The sequence below is a fragment of the Bactrocera neohumeralis genome, chromosome 2 (genome assembly GCF_024586455.1).
Source record: "Bactrocera neohumeralis isolate Rockhampton chromosome 2, APGP_CSIRO_Bneo_wtdbg2-racon-allhic-juicebox.fasta_v2, whole genome shotgun sequence".
Taxonomy (NCBI): Eukaryota; Metazoa; Arthropoda; class Insecta; order Diptera; family Tephritidae; genus Bactrocera; species Bactrocera neohumeralis.
The window spans coordinates 3,264,352-3,277,319 of record NC_065919.1 but is presented as its reverse complement, the minus strand read 5'-3'; the positions used below and the strand labels follow the sequence as shown (position 1 = coordinate 3,277,319).

At 32.4% G+C, this 12,968-nt stretch overlaps 1 protein-coding gene across 4 annotated transcripts in view; it reads right to left on the bottom strand.

Annotated features, from left to right (window-relative positions):
• The window catches only part of LOC126751152 (putative epidermal cell surface receptor), a 49,495-nt gene that overhangs the window by 19,538 nt on the left and 16,989 nt on the right, over window positions 1-12,968 (bottom strand). The window lies entirely within an intron of this gene.

Here is a 12,968-nt window from a genome sequence, read left to right as displayed (position 1 = left end):
GTGCTTAACTGCGCTGCTGGTGCCATGAGGGCGTCGCTTTTAATATAATATGCAATGAGGTAAATTGAAGCGTTAAACTTTTTCTTTGAGAATAATTTGAAATAAAATCAAAACTGAAATCACAATTACATTGCAAGGAAGTTTTTCCACGAAAATGTCATAAAAACTTATTATATTAGCCATCACTGTTTTAGAAAGGTTCTGGCTGGTTAAGGTCACATAATCACATTTAGTTTTTAAACTCTGGCAACATGTTGCTACTGAGTATAATAGTTTTTTTCACATAACGGTTATATTGATCAATGTTTGAGATATATGATTGAAATTCAGACTAGTTCTCCTAGTAGAATATCTGTGTGTCAAAAATAGGTTGAATCGAGTCAATACTTCCCATATACCTAATATAAAGATTACGAAATTCTTGGTGATTTTTTACTTTCATCAGCCAATATGTGAGTTATCTCAATGACCTTGTTCTTCTCATGACAGTGTAACAGGTAAAATTAGGCCAAAACTTGATCTATCCCTAATTACACTAATGTCAGGATTTTTGAACATTCGGCTGACTGTACTCCATATGATTGGTGATTGTATGGGAGGTACATTTTTTGCAAATGTCGGTCAGTATATGAGTAGGTTAAGTTAGGTTAATCTGGTAAGCCACGCACAGACCAGTTTGGTCGTTTGAGATACCAGATGGAGTTCACTTGCAAAGTCCAAGAGAAGTAGTCATCGTTTATGATTATATATAGTGTATGCATAAATAAAATTGCTTGGATTCCGGTACTTTGGTAGACGTTTTACACCTTAAGGTATTACCCTGCCTTTGATTTCTGCAAGCTGGAAGAGTATAAAATGTTCGATTGCACCCGAACTTAGTTCTTCCTTACTCGTTGACATTTGTATTCGCTGATAAATGCAAAGTTATTTCTACTTAATCATGATTATTTCTAGCAGATAATTTTATTTTTCTTTCTGGAACGTGACAATAAGATTACAAACTGATATGAGCGCAAATAAAAAAATGTAAATATCAGAAGAATAGAGGAAAGTAGAGGAAAACATGCATTCATTGTGATTGGCAGATAAAACTGCGACAAATCACGGAGAATAGCTACTTGAGCTAGTGGTGTCAATAACCAGAAATCCGGTTACTAACAGTTATGCAATGCTTTTCATTAAAAGAGATTATTAGTTCTATTATTAATTTTAATTAATAACTTCATTCTAATGTATTAAATTTTATTGGTTAAAAATTAGGAAGCTAATAAATATGCCAATGAGATTTATTTTAGTCCCTGATATTCGAGTGGTTTATATAATTGATGAAACAATTGCATAAAAAATTTTCTAGAGTTTTCTGGCATAAATTTTCAACAAAACTCGACCCCAAGAATATGCTTTTGGTTGTAAGTTAGTCCGTTAGAATAATAAAAGAAAATCCAAACTCGTTTAAATAAACTTTATACTTCTTATATGGGTATAATTCTGTGCGAAGACAACAATTTTCGTCAATATTATTGTAATTCCAACAATCTCTCTGACATTTGAATTCTTATATAATATTTTTTTATTATTATTTATTGAACATAACCCTTAAATTATGTTGAGTTGGTTCATTTTTTCATAAGTAAAAACTGAGAACTACAAAATGAGCGAAAGAAATCAACTCGCAGCAGTAAGAACAGTCGATAAAACGTAAATTTAATTATAATGTATGCTGACTATTACTAAAAATACATATATACAGTTGCGAGCATTGAAATAGTAGTGCCTATTGGTCAAGATATGTATATACATATCAGGCAAGTTTTAAAGAAATAAAATTTTGTGGTTTAAAGTTGAAAAAAATATTACTGCCATTTTTTATTGAGTACTTCATACCATTTTACTTTATTTCAACTATTCTTCTTCTTCTTTTTTATATAAACTTTCTTTACGAATTTGTTATTAATTTCTTATTTCGTCAAATATCACTGCTTACACACTCAAAAGCCGTTAGTTTCAAATCCACAATTACCTGCCAAACGGAGAAACGGTTAAAGCTGTTCTGCATGACTCATAGTTCCTTAGAACACAATAAATAAAAAATTTTAAGTTATGAGCTCAAGCACAAAAGGTGGGCAATGACAATGCCATTAAAAGACGTTGTGTCCAACAAATCAAATTAAATGCTAAATATACACATTTCTGTCGAATTCACGGCTAATTTTCGTGTTGCGAATTCGTTGAGTTAAATGATGGCAAAGAACAGATTAACGGCAAGGCAGCAGCTTAGAAGAGCTTAAATGAGCGAAAAGAAGCAAAAGGTAAAGAAAAAACGGTGTGAACGAAAAGGTTGCCTATATAAAACTGAGGTTGTAGCTTAGAAGTAACCTTTGCTAAAGTAAGTTCATTATTAGGAATTCGGGGTAATGCATAATGCGCGGAAATATTTATTAAGCACCGTTTTTGAAAGTTAGCGATTGAATGAAGATACATGGATATAAGAACAATACGGGCTACATAGTATATATGTATAAATAAATGTATATATATAAATATATATATATAATATAAATATTACTTTTTATAAATAAATATACGAATGGCAACTGTGTTTAAAGGCGCTGTGCCATAATGTGTTTTTTAAAAATTTCATATATGACTTTGTGAGAAAAATTTAAATTTACCAATATTTATTAATTATCTTAATTTTTTATATTATAAATCTACAACTGTTTGTGTAAAATAAAGCAGCGTTCACACACTATGCCATAGGAGTAAATAAGATCATAAAGATTATTGCATACGTAAAAGACTATACAAAAACACTAATTTTCATTTTATATGAAAGAAAATATTTGTTTGTACCAACAAGTCATAAAAATCTTCAAATAATTGAAGAGCAAAAAATTTTGTCGGACTCATTGTTCAAGTTCTTAGAACTGTTTAAAATATGAAAATCTGCAAAAGTAGCTGAAACATGTAAGCCACTGCATCTAAAACAACCAAGTTTGGTATGCCAAGTACAAAAGACGAGTTTGGCAGTAAAAATTTGCAGCCAGTCATAAATCAAAATCAGCTCCTATCACACCAAAAGAACGTGTGTCAGTATTCTGAAGCGCAGATTTAATATATATTTAGACAGTATTATTATATACAAGCATGTACCGTGTATATTGAGTACACATTTATGCCCTTGTGAAGCCTCAAGGTTGTATATGTGTCTTGTAGCGTGCCCCAACCGAGAAAATATTGTATATTTGAGGATACGTCTGAACCTGAAATTCAATTATTACTATTGGTCTAATGGCTAATGATTGAGTATAAACTTTATATATCATATTTAGGCTTAGTTGAATAGGGAAGGTGAGTTCTCACTAATGTATTGCATAAGTAATGGGTGTGAATGGAAATTAATTAGACGGCTACGCAAAGATTATGGTGAATAGAAAATAAAAATAAACATAATGCATAGTCAAACTTAAAAACAACAACAACAACAACAGTGCTAGAAGCAATTAGTATGTCAAAACAAAATATGGCGTAATAATTGAATGGCAGCTCTTACTTAACACTGCGTTTCTATGCGCAGCAAATTGTTTAAGAAATTATAAAGTAATTAATTTTGCCAGCACAGCGATAATAAAATTCTAAAAATTATATACATATATAAATATTATATTATTCATTTCGATTTCTTAGCGGTGTTAAATATATTTTTTCCACAAAAATTATCAAAAAAAAAAATGTGCAAGCTTGAAAAACAAGAAATATGTTAAAAGAACTGATTAATAAATAAATTAATTAATTAAAAAAGTAAACAATTAAAAATTTATTAATTTATTTTTTCTGTAGAATATTATGCAATATTCTATAATATAAAAAAACGTATATTATATTTTATATATTTGAGTTATAGACCATCAATTATAATGGGTGAGCAAGTATAGAACAAGTTCGTTGCCAAACTCTTTTGATTCTTCACACATTTTAATGAAACACTTTCTCACTGTTCTTCTGCTACTATTTTTCGCCACTAGTTTCTATGTGTCTACATTCGTATATACTCAAATCTGCCAATGCTAAGTAGAAAAAGTAACTCTCTAAGTGGGCAATCATATTGTTAACGCTGTCAGCAGAGCGAGGCGTGTGCAAATCGCCAACAACTGCTTAGCCACCAAGAATGGCATTCTAATTGAATGAAATTTCACCAATTTGTGGACGCCGCTATTTGCGCCATTACTGCCAACACCACAGACAACTGCTAAGCTGATCACTCCATAACATACTCATACATACACGCACACATTCATATGTAAGAATGTAAATAATCGCAATGTGTGTTGTGGCGTAAAGGAAGTGCCATAGCGACGTTGTGAATGGAATAAACAAGAAATCGCAAAAAAGAAAATAAGAAGGGAATAAATAAACATGAAAATAAATAAGAAATAAGTAAAATTATAGCAAAAATAACACTCTTTATTTGCGCACACACAGAACTCAAGGTTCATGTCAATAACCCTCACGCGGCTTAGCGGCACTTAGACTTTGCGGACGAATGGCCCGGTGAACGTTGGCTGGAGTGCGCTGCTGAAAGCTACTTCTTAGCCCTTTCGCCTTGCTTCAGTTGTATATACAAACATATTATATAGTTTATATATTGGTTCGTATAGTGCAGATTCTAGGTGAAGTCAACACAAACTGCAATTTCTATTCAAAGGAAGTAAAACAGCAAATGTACAATGACACCAACGAATTTGGAATAAATTGCATGTAAAACCGCCGAGAACTAATAGCGTTGAGTTTACAAGCAATGAAGTTAAGATTAAAGCGTTTTAGCAAAAATATAAATAGAAGCAATGAATAGAAAGAATTGACGTTTTAAATGTAAATAACAGAAGTTATACACTGAACATACTGAAATGTTAAAAACGTAAAAGGTTGTCAGAAGTTTTACAATTTTTTTATGAGATAAATAAATACTAAACACTAAAGCATCAAAGTGTGAAAAATGTATAATATTTAATGAGGAAGTTGCCACATTTTAAACAATTTTTGGGCTAAAAAATTAATAAAGTACAGTAACCTATTTAGTTCGTAACCTATGTTGGCAAATATTTTTGAAATTTTCGCTTTTCCAATATTCTTTTTTAACAAGTAATTCGTTTATTACAGTTAAATTCATAAAATAAATTAAATGCTGGAATCTCTTCCACCTGCTTATGACACAAAACGAAAGAGAGAAACTTTTTTCAGAGAAAAGTTTTTGAGAATGGCTGCTATTTACTTAAACTCTGCTTAAAAATGAAAAAATTTAGCACGAGAAATATATTTTTGGTCGAAAAAGTCTTTTCGTATTTTGTCAATAGATGTTGTTGCAGTCATATACCTCCAGTGTTACCAATAACATTGTGTCAAACCATATAATGTTAGAAAAAAGAGATTTTAAGCTTCATTAACCAAAAAAAAAAATTAAATTCGCGGAAATTGAAAAAATGAAAGTTACAGCTGTTCAAAAATTAGTGAAAATAATGAAGAAAATCGCTTAATTTTGAAACTTTTTTATAAAAAAGGGAAGAATGCCACGCAAGCCACCAATGAATTTTTGGAAATTTACGGAAATGATGCTGTCTTAGTTGGTGTGGCACAACAATGGTTCGTTGGCGTCCTTTCTAGAAATTTCGATTCGCACTGATGAAAGTTTTACAGTGATGGAATAATGTCTCTAGCGGAAAAATGGCAAAAAGTGGTGGACCAAAATGGTGCATATTTTTTTATTTATTTATTATGACAAATATGAAAAAAATAAGTTGAAGTTTGATTAGAAATACGAAAATACTTTTTCGACTACCAATATTTTCTCAAGCGGCGCAATGGCCTTGTTTAAAATATTTTTTTTCCAAAAATTTCAGAATTTCTTTGTTAATAGTGTTCGTTAGTAACAACTAAAAATTCTAATAAAATATTTCATTTTATATATGAGAAAAAAATTTTGATAAAAGGCTGGTTTTTACCCGATGTAACCCCTTAAATATGTTTATTTCAAAATATCTATAAATTAAACCAATTATTACACAGAAAAAAAAAGTTTTAAGAAAAGTGAGAGTTGAAAAATATTACCAAAGTAGTTGCCACATTTTTTTTTTTTAATTTTATCTTTTTGTTTATTAATTTTATGAAAATACAGGTTTATGTACGCAAACTTTCAATTCATTTGTTATATCATTTCGTTATTTTCTCGAAAATCGACTTTAATGATATTAATATGTAGTTGGATTTCTCAGGCAGCAACTTTCTTGAATGAATTTCTTCTCACTGTTTATAGCATATTTCCAGAACATATACATGCAAGCTAATGGCGCTCGTCCCCCGCATTTATTTCATTTTATATCCCTCAATAAAGGTGTTTAAGTCGCAATTACAGAATAAGTAGTTGCATACTTAGTCAGGTCCTTTGTGTTATTGGTACTTGAATGTGTGGTACCGCTATTTATGAAAGCAGCGCACGTTCCGCACTTCACTCAAACTGCACTTCAGCATTTAAGTCAAGACAAGGCATTGGTTTCAAAGGGTGATGGACAGCAAAAGAAAAAATAAATAAGAGGAGTAAAGCAAATGCCGCTTAAAAGCAAAAGTCGAAGCAGACTCAAAAAATAAATAAAAACACACAATAAAGAAAACAACGAAAAGGTGCATTGAGACGGATGTGCTCAAGCGTGTTTTATTTTGCAGTCAATATGCACGCATTTACATATTTCAAGGAAAATTACACGTAAAAACACACAGACTTACACATGCACACTCGCACTTGTTAGCATTTGGGTTTTTACAGTTTTGCTTTTCTTTCACGTTTCATCGATTGACCGGAAGAGTGGCACGAAGTAACTAACAATGCAACAACAATAAAAAATTCATAATTTTTGATGATGCCGAAAACAATGGCGGATGCGACAACAAACACCAAAGCACGACAAAAACGCCGGCGGCAAATACTTACGTGTGTGGGCTCTTCAAGCCAGAAACAAATTGCTGTACTCAAGAAGCAGAGCGAGCGCTCAGGCCTGCAAGTTAGATAATGAGTGACTGAAGCAAATAAAATACAATAAGAAGAAAAAAGAAGCAAATTTTAATAAAATATTTGTATAAAATTCAACTGGACACGCAAATTAAGCATTACATGAAAAACACTTACATCTACAGACAAAATAATATGTAAGTTTTTAATGCATAAATGAAATAAGATGCAGTCATGTCATTTGCGCTTTTAATTACGATTATTAACACCAAAGTCAACGCGCGTGCGCAGCTTGTCGCCGCAACACATTCGCGCGGTCACACACGCACATCCGCATGTCGGCAACACAGCTACATATGTCCGTCCGTATTTGGCAATAATGACTCATTTGCACAACTGCACATTCACTGGCGGCAAGCGCTTTCATTTGTCGACTGTAGTTTGTCCAAAAAATATTGCACCCCAATACGTTTTGCTTATTTGCCGCGACTTTTGGTATTTCGTCTACACATGCTTGTGACGAAAAGTTTTCGTAACGGTCCAACTATGTCCAAATTCGTATCGTATTTGGGTCGTTGATTCGTTAGCATTCAGCGGACAGTGTGTGGTGACAAGCTTTAGAGCTTTATGGGTATTACGTTATGTTGCTTTACGGTCTTTTTCCTTATTACGGAAATTCAGAAAGTGTGTGTGCGTGTGTGGGCGTCAACAAGAAAGCGACAATTCAATGCGAAGCGGTACTTAATTATGAATTTATGTAGTATTATGTGGCGTGTGTGGCATTGCGTATTCTTAAATGCGGTGTGAATGACATCTGTGGGTAAGGCGAAAATTTAGCCGTCATTGAGGATGACATAACTTTGTGACATTTTGTAGGCGAAAAAGTCAAAAAAATTTAAAGGTAAATCTAGAGTACTGTTATAAAAGCAGACTTTTCAATAAGCATTGGGTAGAAAAATTAGTCGTGCACGTTTTATATTTGTATATAACAATCAATTTCGACATGAAATGATATTTTTGCAATTTAGTCAAGACACAGCTTTGATAAATGGTGCATGTCTCAACTATTTATGAAAAATAGCTTTAAAAAGTTGCGAAGGTAATTAATATTTGAAAACAAAAACAAAATACTTGTTATAAATTGTGTTATTTTTTAAAAATAATAATAATAAAATGAATGATTTAAGTTTATTAATAGAATTTTCTTAGTGGGAACCAAAGTATCCGCCCTGTAAGAATTAGTTATAATAAAATAAATAAGTTATAATAAATTAGATTTAAGAGATAATACCGTTAAGTAAAAAAAAATTTCAAACAAAAGACTTAAGCAACAAACTTGCTAGTCACCGCACCACTAAAAACTCTGGCATATAATTCCAGCGCTTTGCATGCACATTTCTATACGCATTCAAGTGCAACACATGCTAACCTTCACTTGTCCACTTGTTTACTACATTCTGTGCGCATGCCTCGCTTCTATTTTCCAGCTCATTAATTGAAAGCGTCAATAGCCGCTATGCGTTCTCCTGTTAAGCAATAGATCTTCTCAGCTCATCATTGTAGCAACAATGTTTGTTGTTTTTGGCTGCTAGATAATGTTGCACGCAGTTTGCCACATGCATGAAGCGCTCTTTCTAATGATCTTCGCTTATCATGCTTCCAAGTCATTACCATCAACATCATAATCATCAATTCGCCTGACACTAATTTATGTTTCTTTTGGCTTTTGTGGCGCCGCATATTTGTTGTTCGTGCAGTTGAATAGTTTTTCTTATTTCATTTAGTTCAGTTGCTTTTGTTGTTTTGAGATTTTTTTAATACTTTTTATTCATTACAACTACTAGTTATGTTTTTTTTTTCAATTTGGCTGTTTATTCACCACATTCCAATTGAGCTGGAGAATTGACCTTTTCATGGCGGTTTAACATTCAACAGACATGCAACATACACACACATGCATAATATATGTGTAGGTGTTTGTTAACTGAATTGTTGTTTTTGCGGTATTAAACTGAGTGCTGTTGTCGCCGCTGTTCCACTGCAATCAAGATTATGTTCGTGTGATGTTGCAGATGTTTCTAGAAGCTGTTAGAAATCGCCTTGCACTGAAGCTTCAAATATTTTGAGCAAGTAAAGAGTTTGAGTAATGTTTTGTTGTTAAGTGGATATTCAAGTTGAGAAGAGTGCTTATTGTGTTTGAGCACGTGAAAAGCTTTAGATCAGATGTTGTGTTGAAGAGTGAGAGCAAAGAAGCTGAACGACGCTTACATATATTACTTTATTTTATATTTTTAATATTTATTTATCTGTCTTTTTCTTTATTTAAAAGTGTTTATTATTTGTTTTGGATTAAATAATAAAAAATAATATTTTTCGGAATTTATTTGAAGACTGAAATTAATAATATTTTGGTGCACTCAAGCAATTTTGTTTCAGACTGAGATTTGTTTTAAACTGGCCGTTTCAAATAACTATGTTTTATTGAAAAGCCAATAAAAAAATGTTAAAAAATTAAGTCATATTTTTTGTTTTAACTTTTTTTCATAATTTTTATGACTGGTCTTAGTTTTGCATTTCTTATAATTTTTTGGAAATTTTATATATTACAATTATATAATTCTCATTTACACATAGAAATGTAATTTTCAATATAAATGTGTAATTTTTTCGACATTTAAATAATATCTGCATATTTATGAAGAGTTTTTAAAAGAAAAATAATTAACTTTCAAAAAAAATATAAAAAAAGAAATTGTCAAATCGTTGAAAATAAATCGAAAGTCATCATAACATGCAACACTGACTTATTTGTGTCGAACAAATTGCTTACAATCCAAAATATTTCATATTTATTTTTTAAATAAGTAATAAAACGAATTCGTTTAAAATAAAAAAAAACTGTTAAAGGTCAATATGCGCAAAACAAAGCAAAAAAAGCAATAAATATCGATTTTAATTACTTTGCTGTTAATGCTAATGCAAATGCATTGTATTTGTATTAAAATCCATAAACATAATAAAGTAATGTTTAAAGAAAAATTACAATATGCGAACACTTCATTTGCACAACTCACTCACACATACACACCTATACTTACAAACATTTGTATTATTTATTAGACATGCGTTATGATCATTACATCACCGCTACATATTACAGCAGCATGCGAAGCAACAACATGCAGCAACAACAACAACAGCGGCATGATCCAACAGCATGACTTGAAGTATGCACGCGTGTGCTGTGTCTTGCGGCATGATGTGGCAGTGAAGTGTTGCTACACAGCATGTTACCATCGCATTTCATTGTTGTAATTATTTAATATTGATTTGTTGTTGTATTTTTCTCTGCCTTTTTTCTGTTGTTTTCCAACTATAGGCGTTACTGCCTTGAGTTGGATTTGATTTTGGTTTTTCTATTGCAAATCGGAATGTTGCCGGTAGTGCGCATATAATAGAAAATTTATTTATGAATTCAAAATTTCAAGCAATATTTATCGGAAAATTATTCGGAGCATGGTAGTAATTAGAGAAAATTATTTTTAACTAGTTAAAGTGATTTTAATTAAATTAATCATTTGATGTTGCTGGCGTTTATTAATCTTTTTCGAGATATATCGTGAAAATCTGCGTGAATTATTGAAATGCGTAATTGTTTCAATTCGTTTTTCTTTTAATAAATAATCTAACGAAAGTGATATTCTTCTAGGTTTAATGTTTTTCCAACACTATTCAATAGCCACGAGTTGCCCGTTTTCATGGCGATTTCGCCCATCAAACGATGTGTATAACGCTATGTAATAGTCGCTGTTGATGGTGCTTCCCAAAATATGGACGCAATAATCTTGCCAGTCGTCTGTTGCGTTTTTCCACCCTTTGGAGCGGGTTCATCATGTCCAGTCCATTCAAACGACTGTTGATTGAAATTCGCAGTGAAATGATAGAGCCATGTTTCATCGATTGTCACATATCGACGCAAAAACTTAAGTTTATTACGTTTGAACATCTCCAAAAACTGTTCCGAATCATCAACACATCATTGTTTTTGGTCAACAGTGCTCTCCAGCGGCATCCACTTTGCACAGAGCTTTCTCATACCCAAGTATTCGTGTGTGATATGATGTACACGTTCAGTTGATATCTTTAGAGTGCCTGCTATCTCAAGCAACTTCACTTTGCGGTCGTCCAAAATAATTTTGCGGACTTTTTTGATATTGTCGTCGGTAACAATCTCTTTTGGGCATCCACTACGTTCGAAATCCTCGGTGTTCGTTAAGCAGAAAACCACCTCTTAATTTAGCATACCCACACTTCATGGTTGATTTTCCTAGGGCAGTGCCCGGAGCCAAGTTTTGCTTCAACTGTATTTTTTTCCTTCAAAAAGCAAATTTGTATCAATGACAGCTGTCAATTTTATACACGCGCCTTTTGAAGGTTAGGGCTAACTAAAAATCATATGGATTTCATTCTAGTAGCGCCATCTTTGTCTCAGGACGGGACTCTTCAATTGACCTGTTACCATAACCACTTACTTAGGTAAGCCAATTATAATTAGAGAGCAGATACTACCTCTTTCTTCAATATGAAGGAAACAGTTATAATAAAGTTAAATGAAAATTTAAATTAATTTAACAAAAAAATAATTGTTATTGATTAAGTATGATTTCTAAAATCTAATAAATAACCTTAGCAGTTCTGTTAGAAGAAAAGTCAGCTCTCTACCGCCTTTTACACTAGAATCTCGTATTAAACCTACTATCCACGAAAAGAGATTAAAAATAGCTGTGCAAATGTAGATACAAGTACTCAAACATATATTTCTGAGACCGGTTGGAAATTAGGGCGGGCCAAAAACGTTGCTAGAAAGTATAAAAATAGTTTCAAAACTTGACCAATACAATTTGACTTTAATTACTTCCTCCGCCTCTAAGCTCACTTGTACTAAAAATACTAAATAACTCAGCATCAATTGCCCAAGCTCTGAGCACTCATTAAGCAGAAAACTTTCTCTAATGGCTAACGCTTGATTTAATCTAAACAAAACGAAAATACTTGAAATCGCTTTTATATGAGCAGGCAGCAACCAAAACCAGGTGTATGAAAGAATGCCAAATTGAAAATAAGGAAATAAATCGTGATTTCCACTACCTGAAAAACAGCCATGCGAGTTTGTAGCAACTAGGTAATACACACGTGCATATATTTCCAGCTGTCAGAATGCCAAACGAATAATTTACGACATTTTCTGGCGGCCAAACAACTGGAATTGCAATTAACACCGCAGCAGCGGCGCGAGATGAGCTAGAGGAAAATCAATAGGAAAGAGCAACAAACATAGAGACAAAGAAACCAGTTGTTTTCGCGGTCATTGATAAGTCAAAGTGGTTGTGTTGTTGGTCGACGGGGCGGTTGTAGAATTTCACACTCCACTGTACAAAGCGAATAGCTGTTTCTGAAGAAATTTATGTGGCGAGTGAAGTAAGTTTGCCAGAGTTGAGCGCGAAATGGAATGTGCTTGAATGATGCTGAGACGGTATTTGGCGGCGGCAGGGCTATTGGGCGGCTCTCAACCACGTACATAATTGATGACATCAATTTGTGTCAAAGAAATTTCCCGCTCACATAAATTTGAAGTTACACCAGTCAGTTTAAATCAAATTTCTCTTTCTAAAGTGAATTCTACGACTGCAGAAAATATGTTTTATTCATTTAACTACTAGAATGTATAACAATATATATAATACAAAGTATTTAATATACATATACATATAAATACTTTTTTGTTAATCTCAATCGCTCAAATTACTTAACAAACTTTACCCTTTGCTTAGAAATCTTTTAATGACTTTATTAAATTGCTTTAATATGAAATCCGTGCTGCATTTAAGACTTAAAAATATTTCAAAAGATAAGTATGTAAACCCAACCGCTGCTTTCATAACGACAGATTTCAAGCAAATGAGAACAT